The sequence below is a fragment of the Saccostrea echinata genome, unplaced genomic scaffold (genome assembly GCF_033153115.1).
Source record: "Saccostrea echinata isolate AGI-Se365-2 ecotype Australia unplaced genomic scaffold, CSIRO_AGI_Sech_v1 ptg000027l, whole genome shotgun sequence".
NCBI classification, from domain to species: Eukaryota; Metazoa; Mollusca; class Bivalvia; order Ostreida; family Ostreidae; genus Saccostrea; species Saccostrea echinata.
Window position 1 is genome coordinate 12,183,171 of NW_026889776.1, and position 12,780 is coordinate 12,195,950.

At 33.9% G+C, this 12,780-nt stretch overlaps 1 pseudogene; it reads right to left on the reverse strand.

Moving 5' to 3' along the window:
* Positions 1-11,101: 11,101 nt before the first annotated feature.
* On the reverse strand, positions 11,102-12,372 carry LOC133193244 (uncharacterized; annotated as a pseudogene).
* Positions 12,373-12,780: the final 408 nt, after the last annotated feature.

Sequence of the window (12,780 nt, forward strand, 5' to 3'; positions counted from 1 at the left end):
TTTGAAAGAAATGACATTTTTCTGAATTTAAGCAGAATGGTTAAAATTATCTTATATATTCAGAACAGAGAATTAAAAGGGGGGGGGGGGGGTCTGTTATGTTAATTTTGAGATATTACTAATTAAAATAGTGTTAATTTTAAGCTTTAATTGGGCTACTTTCCCCAGGACTTTCACAATATATTTGCTATATTTGTCAAATATGACGAAAGGATAAATGACAGTTAATTTAATACGTAATTTAGGACTAACATAAAACATTTCACTGCACAAAATAACTCTGTGTGCAGGCTGCATGTAAAAATAGGAATCCAAACTTATCAATATTGTAAGTACTTCGAAAGAGAAACATTGAACATTTTCTTCTAAAATAAAAAAAAAAGACTCACGCCACAAAATATAGTTCCTCACTTAATGCTTTCGGTATGGAATTTAATCATGGTGTTTTAATTGAATGTCGTTTAATTAGCATTGTAGAATTTAAATTTATTGTAAGAAGTAAAACATTATACAGATCTTTTTTTTTAAACAGAGGTCAAGACAAAAATCTGCTCAAAAGCTCAGGGACGAGCCTTTTTAAGACAGTGTCTCGAAGCTTTCCTGAAATAAGGAACTGCCATAGGTTTGTTCTAACTTTAGGACAACATAAAACTTGTCCTATGATAATTCTAAGTTTGTCGTGATGCTTTTGTTTACCGAGTATCGCAAGTAAAAGCGACAATTATTTGTTCCTCAGCAGTCCGTGTATGAGCTGATGATTTACATGTGTAGATAGATTATCTGTACATATTTTTTTAAATGATACTCAAAGGCCTCTTCTTTGCAACATAAAACACAATATTCGATAGTTTACAGAGGATGATATCTATTTTTCCACCACATCAAGGAGCACCTGAATTTTGCACTTGAAAATGTAGAGTTTTTCTTCTTGTTATAAATTACGTAAAACCCTTTTTCAAATATGGAGTGGGAGAAAAAATAATTGACTTTAAAGGTAAAGGACAAAAAATGTAATTGACTAGCCAAAAAAAGAGAAAATTTCCGGAAAAACTTTGATATTAAAAAGAAGTGTCCATTCACAGAAATATACGAGGGTTGTCCGGTAAAATCGTGGACAAGTTGTCTATATTGAAAAATAATCATCACTGCGTTCTAAAACTTTCACTACTCTTTAGTACATTTTTCATCAATATACTTAGCAAATTTCAAAAAAATATATGCTCAAATAAACAAAATATGAGACTTTATGTTATGTGTGGTATCGCCTTACGGCGCACGGTTGATAACGTCAAAGTGTCTGAAGCAGCGTCACGTTTTCTCTTTGCTAAATAAAAGATGGATAAGCCCCACTTAAATTCGGGGATTTCATTGATGCACATACTTGATTTTCCCTATATTCCTCCATAAGCAGTCGAGGAACCAATCTCGCACACACATGGGACCTTCTGCATATTTATTAGTAAGTTATGGACAGTACTCTCACTATCATTCAACTAAATAGGCTTTCTAATACATGTATCGACGGTCTGCAGTGACAGCGTCTTTTGCTATGACAGTAGCTGTTTGTCCGTATGTTTTGTTCTACCCGGGGACCCGATCAAAAAGCTTCCGCTAAGAAAACTTCCTTTTCACTCGTATACTAAAGATGTAGTGATATTTGTTTTATTCTTCTGTAGTCATTTAAAGTTTCTTAGGGCGTCATTACTACATCTAAATCAAACTGAACTGCTCTCCAGTGCGCCGTAACGTCACCAAAAGTCGTTTTTCGTGTGTTGCGTTTATCACTTTCCCATTTCAAATGCTCGGTAAACTGCCAAAAATTAAGCAAATGCCTCGATATTTTACAATAGGCGAAATAATAGATAGTGGATTAAAAATAGGATAATTTTTACCCCAACCTTATCTACATAATACTGTATACATAATACAACCCTCGTATTTAATGTGTGTGTGTGATGGGGGAGGGTCCGTCCATACTTCAACTGAAAGTGAAGGTTGGGATGTAGCGCGGTCTTTTTTAAAACTTCCATTATAGATTTATTGCAATAAAGTATTTTCGGAATATGACAAGGGACAAGCCCCTTTAGCTTACTTTCCCCGATCTGCTGACATAGTCGTGCTACGATGACACAATGAAACTATTCAAAAGAAGAAAAAAACAATCATACAAGTGAAAATTGTTCTCTTATTTTGATCTATGGCCTTAACATAAGGAAATCGACGGAAATTTGTTTTTATTTAAATCAAAATATTCAAATATCTTAAACTATTGAGAGTTCTAATACTCTGGTATAAAACATTGCCATTAAAATAGTGATTTTTTTGTTTGAATAAATGGTTTCGAGTCCTGCAAAATCCACTTCATTTTTATCAGCTTGTTATATATATATATATATATATATATATATATATATATATATATATATATATATATATATATATATATATATATATATATATACATGTGTGTGTGTATAAAAGATACAGAGTTTTATACTACGTCATATCATAGTTATCATCAAGGTATATGACTGAGACGTTAAGATTTTTTAAATTTTAAATCGTTCACTTTTGTAGAAAAAATTGCTTGACAAGCGGTAATAAATATTTTATGATTGAAAAGATGCAAACATTAAAATATACTGAGGTCACATGTACATGTAAATGGATTTCCTTTTTGATGTTAGGTAAAAGGTTTTTTGGCTACGAATTAAATGTCTCCAAAATTGTATATGCATAGATAAATGTAAAGAAACAAGAGTGTACATTGTATATTAGGATATCTTAACATAAGATGTTCCTAAGTTATCGTCGAGCTACATCTAATGATATATCCTATAGGTTATTAAATCATGCCAACATTATGCTTTCCTCTTCATTACCCTTTCTTACATTTTTACCACATATATAATTGTACAGTTTCAATTTCTGTTGTAATTAACTTGACTCCGGACCTTAATTTTCGCTAAATTGAATGAATGTGAATGTATATTGTTCGGTCGCATGGCTAGCGGATAGAGAGTCAATCCTCATGGAACAGTTTCGGATCTACCAGCGGAGACCAATTCTTGAACTTATGGAGTTTGCTACTTTCCAGTGTTCTTTGTCAAAATATACACACAAGGCTACTGACAACACCATCATAATTTTGATTTTTAAATTTTAAAAATAAAGTTCTGAGAGGCAGAATTTTTGACATCAATTACTACATTTAAATTGCTTAAAATGCAACACACAAAGCTAACTTAATAATTTCCAGTATGTAATAAGAATGAATTACTTAGAATAATTAATTCCAAATGAAGTTAAGAAAGGTAGATCATGAATATATGTGAGGTAAAGCCAAGTTATAAACTATGTACACTGTACCGTAGTTCTTGCCATAGTCTATAAATTGTATCCTGATACTGTGAATACTGTAGATATCTCCAAGATCAACTCTCCACCATACACTTGTGTCTGGGGAAGTTCCCCCGATAGCAGTGGTCCGAGTACACGTTGATGGGTCTCTGTCGACTGCGTTACTTGCAACAGACAAATTTCTGCATATTGCTGGTGTAAGACAAGGACTGGTTAAAATTTGAGTGGAGGTTTTACCAATAGACAAGTCATCTTTAAGAGAAAAAATCATTTGGTTAGTTAACTTTTTTGTCAACTGATCTTTTGCATTACGTTAAACTTTATGTTATAAAAGCACGCTGTGAATTTTTGAAAATAAGTTTTCATTCAGACAGAACATATGCTTCTCCATGAGAGCATGCAATATTAAAAATCGATAATATCAAGGTAATGGAAGCAATTTGCAAATATTGCAATCCTTATGTTCAGCGTACTAATGAAATCAAAATATGGAGTCAGTATAGATGGAGAAACCACATGTACTCGGTAGGGAGTATATTTTTTCTTGATTATGAAAAAGACTATGACGGTCTATACAAAGAAATTTTATTAATGATCATTCTGCACTCAGGTACTCGGAATCTTATGAAACCTATTTGTGTCCCCATTGAGCAAAAATTATTTTTAAACCCTTACTGTAGCTTTCTATTATATTTAGATTATCAACGACAATGTATCAATTAACAACAACATAACGTCCCGATAGCTTAGACGGTAGAGCACTCGCTCCGTGATCGGGAGGTCTTGGGTTCAACTCCCGGCCGGAACTGACTTAAGCTGATAAAAAATAGATAGCAACTGTTCCTTTGCCAAGCGTTCGGTACTTTGAAGTAAAAGTTGCGTGTCTTTCGGATGAGACCACCAAATCAGAGGCTCCGTGTCACGACAGACGTTGGCACGATAAAGGTCCCTCACTGTTCAATGGTCCTGGGTGCCAAGTAAAGTTTAAAATATGAAGCCCTTCACCAGTATATTGTGACGTCTCTTTACGAGTTAAAAATTATCCAATGAGACGTAATAAATAATATAATCAATAAAGCAATCAATTTACAATATCCATTTCTATTCATTTATTGACTGAGTAAATCCCAGTAATCATAAAATGAAACACACACACACGTATTTGTAATATGTTAAATGTGTGTTGATTCCTTGACTTTATATACCCCAGGGAAAACATCCCATATCAGTGAAAATCCTCGCAAGGTACGTAAAACAACAATCAATATGATTATGAACAATAATAGCAAACAAATAATACATGTATCTAAAACGATTGGAATAATTACAGGTTTTCCATGTTCTTCACTCTCGATCTATAAATACACATGTACGTAGCTATATTCAAACATCAGTTACTTTAATAGTGTTTACACGTATGTCTCCAAACTGATTTTTTAGAACTGTCTTTTACATGAATATAATTATCGGCTGCAAGGGGGTGAGTGATTATATGCTTTTGAAAAAGTGACTTGGTTTATTGAGGGACTTTATTAAATATAAAATTATTTTATCTACAACTTTCATTATATTCTATTTATCAAAACTACACTATAAACATACATGTATATTTAATCACCATTTTGATAAATGCGATTTCGTTAACTGTATTCTATATCAAGAAATCGCGATTGCGGCTTTCTCCTTTGTATATGGAATTTGTTTATTTAATTGCGCTATTTATATTCGTACTGTAGGATACAATTAGATCTTTGGTTTCATTAAAGCGATCAAATATCTTTTTTATCATTCTCATCTTCTCGGGTCTTTCTAGCAAGCTCGGAAAAGACTTCGAATGTATTAACAGACATGGTGATGTTATTAATATGATCTAACAATGCCTCATTCAATGCTAGTCAATAATCATATGTACAACCATCATATTGATTTCCTAGTCTATACAATGAACACTTGCGTGCTGTAGATCTATACGAATAGAAAATTCAAGTTATCGATGAAAATCGGACAGCTACGCAAAATTACATTTACCAACATATTACATTTTCTGATAAAGATATATTTGTAATTGATAATAATTTGATAATGTGGTAACAAACATGTATTGTTAAACAGTTACATGCATTAATGTGTTGTTGTTGTTTTTTTTTTTAATCGAGATTTAAAAAAAAATGTCAAGCTTGTTCACGGTAAATATGTTGGGAATACCCTATTCTTCCAAACTTTTAATCTTACTTCTAAAGATATTTTGTCAAAAAAATCTTTTTGAGGAAAACAACAAAAGCACGTGTTCTCCTTTGTTCCCTTGAAATCGGTTTTGGGGTGTGTAAAAATGCTGTTTTCTGATTGGACAAAAAATATTTACGTTTATATGAAGTATATTAAGGACATTGGCAAGTCAAGGTTTTCCGGAGAAAAAAGGTTAAATACATGGGTTTTTTCACTTATGAAATAGTGATTGAGAGTGATCTCCCGTGTAGAATTCTCTAAGCGGTGAAAACCAATAAAGCATATGTTTACAGAGGTAAACAAAAGCACATGTACTTCCTTCAACGGGTAGAATCATCTATACAGCAAGAAAGAAAATTAGTAATGGCTTTGTTGTGAATTGTGTTCAGGGGACCAAGATCCAACAAGTTGTCATTTACCATAGTTATGCTCAGTATGCTGGGAAGGGCAAAGATGTGACATACGCTGAAAGGTAGACCGACTGAGATCAGTTCTCAGGTTGTATGAAGGAAGCAGCATTTAGTAACTACGAATAAAATTTGAAATAAATCCATGCCAATATTTTTATGACTATGTGTTTCAATCAATTCAGTCAATTACATGATAGAATCAATCAACCAGTCTGACTCTCTTGACCATTACGAATAATATGTAATTATAGCTGTTAAGGGAAGTAACTCAAAAATAAAGTTCGGTGCCGGTATGTTCTTGTCCTGTTTCTATATATACATTTTCAGCCAAAATATCTAGAAGTCATAGGAAATGAAGATACAATAATGTATATAATACAAAAACTATATGAAATAAGTGGGTTTTTGAAAAATATTATGGTGAAAAATTATGTAGCTCCCTTTTATCAACATTTTACATAGGAAATGCATTGAGAATTGCAAAAACACTGATTTGACAAAATCTAAAAAAGAAGGTTGGCTTGGTAGGTTAAACAATCCAGAATATACCCTGTTTAGTACAATTAAACCTACTTAAGAGTTATTGAAAAATTCTATACTATAACCAGGAACCTTGCCAATGTCCTTAATAGCAACTTTCAGTTATCCTTGTTGACTTCCATATTCGGAAATCATCCAGACCTGTTTAACAGGTCTGGAAGACTTCCAAATAAGGAAGTCAAGAGGGATAACCGTCAATTGCTAAAAATACACTGAATATCCTTTTCACCAATCACGTAATGTAATTAAGTTAAACCCATGATAAAATTTGAAAAAAAAGAACACGCAGCTTGAAACTGTTTAGCTGAAAAGATTTTTAGAACAATTTCTTTCAAACGTATCAGCCTTTAGGAATAATATGACAATTCTACGACTTGAAAGCTTAGAACTGGCCCGTAGAACACGGTGGGGGCAGGGGGGAGGGCGTTCGACCCTTTTTTGTGTACATTATTAAAGACGATGAAGACAAGCATAACTTCTTATAATTATTTATGTTTGAGTTGGCGTTTGTGGCCACGACCTACATAATACAATATATACTTTATTTAATCGTATATAACATTAATCCTTATAAACTTTATAATCCTTATCCTTATAAACCTTATAATCCCTATCCTTATAAACCTTATAATCCTTATCCTTATAAACCTTATATATCCTTATCCTTATAAACCTTATATTCCTTATCCTTATAAAGTCCTTAAAATGTGAATAGTGACAACATTCATACTGGTACTGGGTGAGCAGATACTCAGCAGAAGTTGTGAAAAAATACTTGTATCATAGAAGGCGTCTCGAATAACCGCAGTGACTCTCCCTCAACTTTCTTTATGTGTAGGTCGTGACGAATGGAGCTTCTATCACTCAAGTATGACTGTCTAAACCAATGTCTCTCACATTTCACATGACACAGATCATTGTTGCCTGAAAATATTTAGGAAAACTACGGCAGAAAATTGCATTGGCAAGATAGATTAATTTGATAACTACATTACCTAATATTATAATGAAGGGGATTGGGAGGGTGGGATTTTTAAGCTACGAGACAAACAACACCCACCTCTCAATCCAACTGTAACAAATATTGTGACGTCAAACATAAACGGCGATAACGTCATCTACAGCAGGGCATTACGCGCACAAATCTAAGGCGCGGATCTCATGCACAACAGTAGCCATCGCTGTAATAATTGGATTTATTTCGTAAAGGAAATAAATCTTATTATTAAAGACGATGAAGACAAGCATAACTTCTTATAATTATTTATTTTTGAGTTGGCGTTTGTGGCCACGACCTACATAATACAATATATACTTTATTTAATCGTATATAACATTTATCCTTATAAACTTTATAATCCTTATCCTTATAAACCTTATATATCCTTATCCTTATCCTTATAAACCTTATAATCCTTATCCTTATAAATTCCTTAAAATGTGAATAGTGACAACATTCATACTGGTACTGGGTGAGCAGATACTCAGCAGAAGAAAAAATACTTGTATCATAGAAGGCGTCTAGAATAACCGCCAAATGGTTGTCCGATGAAAAGGACAACCACCGCCAACAAAGTTAGGTGGAATGAGAGACGCAAAGTATGTGTAGGTGTGGCCACATCTTGAAGATCAATCTACATATTTACCATTTTATGGTAAAACACATTCTTGCAGAGTCCTTTGTAAGTTGAATAGCAAGAAACAATTACCGAAGTATGACAGATGAACTCCGTCACTACTAAACATTTCTTTTGAATCCCAAGAAATCTCTTGGTATTTGATAAAGAACCCACCATTGACAGTGATTAAATGATTCATAAAATTATTGAGTCTGACAGTAGCAAGATTTTGCGCTTTCGAGTTTGAACTAAAACGCCATGAAATTCTTGGCAACATATTTGACCAAACAAGTGTAGTTTTAGGGAGTAGTTGTTTAAGTTCCTCGAGTGTTGAATTCATAATGGACCGTAGTTGCAATAATGGAATTTTACCTATATCATTACCTCCACAATGAATAATTAAAATTTCTGGTGGAGATTCATACCTTAACAAAAGCTTTATTTTTGGAATAAGGTCAAACCATTTCATACCTCCCTTTCCCTGCCAAAAAATTCTGTAGTTTCTTCGTCTTAAACCTAAATCCACACCATCTAAGGATTTTCTTGCATAGTAGAACGCCCACTTAATAATTGAAGAACCAACAATCCAAATAACCTTTTCACTTCCTATATAAAAATATGAAAATCAATTGAGGACATCACTTAATCCTAATATACCTTTTGAAGGCATTCGAACTCCATCTACCTTGCTTTTTTATTTCTGTTTCCGAATGACCGTAAGAGAAACTATCTGACGCGGCCCCAATACGGAAAGAGTGAGATTTGTATCGTGAGTTTGGAAGGCCGGCTACTTCAAGAGTCTTATTTAATAACGAACAGAACTGAAACCTTGTGAGAGGACTACCGTCCATATGTATAAATAACTGGCCGTCAAATTTTGGCCTTGTAGCAATGTACCTTTTCAGCCACTCAACTGGACAGATAGAATTCTTTGTTTGTTGCAAAAATACGGATGTCCTTTCCCAAGTTGGTCAGTTTTTGAGAAAGGAACTCGAAGCTCTATGAAACTTTCCCCAGAATCTTCATTTTTCCTAAACTTTATATGTTTGCAAGAAATAATTGGATTTGCTGGATTTGAACAACTAAAAGTAAATTCACCGACTCTAAGAAAAGCATGATAAGCTACTGAAAATGCTGTTGAAAAAAGGATGGCCTCAAAGTTTGACGATCAAACTAAAGATGTTGTTTTTATGAGTTTCTCAAGAATGTGTTTTGTGATAGGAAGTCTACAATGTTTTGAATGGTTTGACCTTTTGATTCCTTCCAATAATTTTCTAATTAAAAAATTTTTTGTGTTGTCACAGAATCCCAATATTTTGCATTTGAAACTTATTCCTGATATATAGGATGAAATGGTAGCATGAGTCAAACCTTGCAGGGATAAATGAGCGATAAACATACAGATGTGTGGAACAGGTGGGGGCCAAATAGAACGCAGTTCATACAAAATTCTAAATTGCTCAAAACTTCTTAGACTAGTGGAGTATGTTTGTCTTGTATTTAATGATACCGAATTTAGCGTCAGGCGTTTAATTTCAGCTCCAAGATCATTTTTATAAAATCTTCTGGAATAGGTGTTGGGTGTTGATCGGATTTGGGGGCGAGAACACGAAATCTGGTCCACTGTTTGCGAGAAATAGAATCAGCTATAGCATTGTTATAGCCATCTATATGACAAGCTTTGAAGTAAATATTGTTTACCATAGATTGCAAAACTAATGGCCTAACCAATTCCATAACCCGAGGTGATCTTGATGATTTTTTGTTTAAAATGGAAACCAAAGCTTTATTGTCAGTGTGTAGCAATATCTTCTTGTCGAGGAATTTATTCTTAAATAAGAAAATTGCAAGGACAATTGGCACTAACTCTAAAAACGTTATGTCTAACATAATATCTGGCTTCTTCCAGCTATCCGGCCAACCAAAATATGCCCATTGCCCATGAAGGTAAAGGCCGCATCCTAAATTTTGATTGCCTGCACTATCAGTGTATAGATGAAGTTGGTTGTTAGACAACCAATTAACATTCATGAAATTTAAACTACCATTGAACCTGTATATAAAATCTAGCCACACATGAAGGTCGGATTTCATTCCCTTTGTTACCCTAATGAAATGACTGGAATATTTTATTCCACACATAGCATCACAAAATCTTCTGTTGAAGGCCCTAGCAGATGGAATAGCTTTAGCACAAAAATTTAGGGAACCTACTAAAGATTGTAATTCTCTCAGTGTAACTTTTGTTTTTTGTAACATCTCTAGCAGTGATTTCTCCAGATCGATAATTTTTTCTTCAGGAATTCTAATAACCATACATGTATTATCTGTATCAATTTCTATACCCAAGAACGTAAGAACTGTTTTTGGGCCTTCTGTTTTCTCTTCTGCAAGAGGGATACCAAAATCAGAGCAGGTACTTTTGAATGAAAACATCAACAAGTTACATATTTCTAACGTGCCTCCAGCAAATATGAAATCGTCTAAGTAATGGTTCAAAGTGTGAACTCCAATTTTTACTTCTACTACCCACTGAATAAAGTGTGCAAACTTTTCCCATAAAGCACAACTAATTGAACAACCCATTGGTAGACACATATCATAATGATATTGATCATTAAATTTGAAACCAAGTAATTGATGGTCAGAAGGGTGAACCGGAAGTAATCTAAAAGCTGATTTAACATCCATTTTTCCAAGATAAGTCCCTTTTCCCAGTGCCCCTATCATGTCTAACACCTCGTCAAAAGAAGTGTAATGAACAGAACAAGATTCAGGGTCTATGAAATCATTAACACTAAAATTAGAAGGATATGAAAGGTGGTGGATGAGACGCCAATCCCCATCCTTTTTTGCTACGACCCCAATAGGTGATAGCCTTAAATTAGATAAAGGCTCATGTTTGAAAGGGCCTGCTATGCGACTTAAAGAAATTTCCTTGTCAATTTTTTCTTTTACCTCTTTAGGGTGATCGTTCACAGAAACTAAATTATTACAGATTGTTGACACTCTTGGACCTTCATAATGCAGACAAAAACCTAATGCAAAACCGTTCTTTAATTCATCAGCTATATTTTGATTTGGAAAAATTGCCAGGTAAGGACACATATTGTTCAAGTTAATTGGAGTTAAACCTGTTCTTACGAAAGGAACCTGTTGGATATTTGCTTCCTGACTGACGAAAAACTGAGAAGGGAGCTTGAAAAGCCCTTGAGGATGAAATCCTCTGTACAGCTTGTTTATCAGGACAATGAATAGCAGGATGTTTGTTTTGACACTTTACACAATGGTGTTGATATTGACAATCTTGTATGCGACAAGAACCTTTGTTGTTGTACTCATAACAAAATTTTGAGTTGCCCTGAGGATTCTTATATACTGACTGAGCATTTGGGGTTATGAAAAGAAGCCATAGCTCTGGGTCAATTTTGTCCCAGGAAATACTGTTATCTTTGGCTCTTTTTAATCTAAATTGTCGGTCATATTCTTTCCAACCTAATCCACCAGAAACTCGACTGGCGCCGAGTTTTACATTAGCCATATATTTGATAAGACTGTGAGTTTGATCAATATGTGCTGACAAATATATATTCATATAAATAAAAAAATGCGTCCAGCCAAGTATCAATTGTTGTAATTTTGACTGTATTTGCAGGTTTTAGTGTAAGTTGACCATTCGTAAATAGAACTCTACTTTCCTGTGTTTCAATATCTGTTTGCTTATTTAAAAGTGTATGTAGTTCCACAAACTCCCCTTTCATGATTTTTTGTCTAACTGATTGTGTAACATGCATACCTAGATCGTCATTTACACTGGTTATGCTCTGAGGTGATGTACAGGAAGGGGAAATTGTGTCAAAACAAACGACTTGATCTGAATCTGATAGATTTGGTACATTTGTAGTTGATGTACTATAAAAGACTTTGCTACCTTCAGTCGACGACGTGTCAAGACGTTGAGAAATAATCGTCTCTATCCTTTTATTGATTTCCGGCAGCATTTTTTCGGCAACTGATGAAACAACTTCCTCTAGATCTGGCATTGACTCCTTGTTTGTTACAGGATCCGTTTTTTGAGATGGTTCTGGGTTCTTTTCCCTCTGAGTCTGACATCTTTTCTTAACGCCCGGTCTTCTAGCCTTCCTTGTGAATTTGCGTTTTCCATTAGATGACCTCCCCCCTTCGTCAGTGGAATGTGACTGTTGTCGAGGTTGCATATTCTCGAAATAAAATATGTAAATATATTTTAATTCTGATGTATAAAAACAAGTTGAATATCATAAAGCCGTTATAGATATAGATCTAAAAGTATGTTTATATTTGGTAATAATACATTATACACATGAATTATGTTGATTTATAAGTAACTATCACTGAGATTATTAAATAAGAAATAAATGAAGGGATAACATTCCAAAATTTAACAGTTACATAAAATTTTTAAGCTACGAGACAAACAACACCCACCTCTCAATCCAACTGAAACAAATATTGTGACGTCAAACATAAACGGCGATAACGTCATCTACAGCAGGGCATTACGCGCACAAATCTAAAGCGCGGATCTCATGCACAACAGTAGCCATCGCTGTAATAATTGGATTTATTTCGTAAAGGAAATAAAT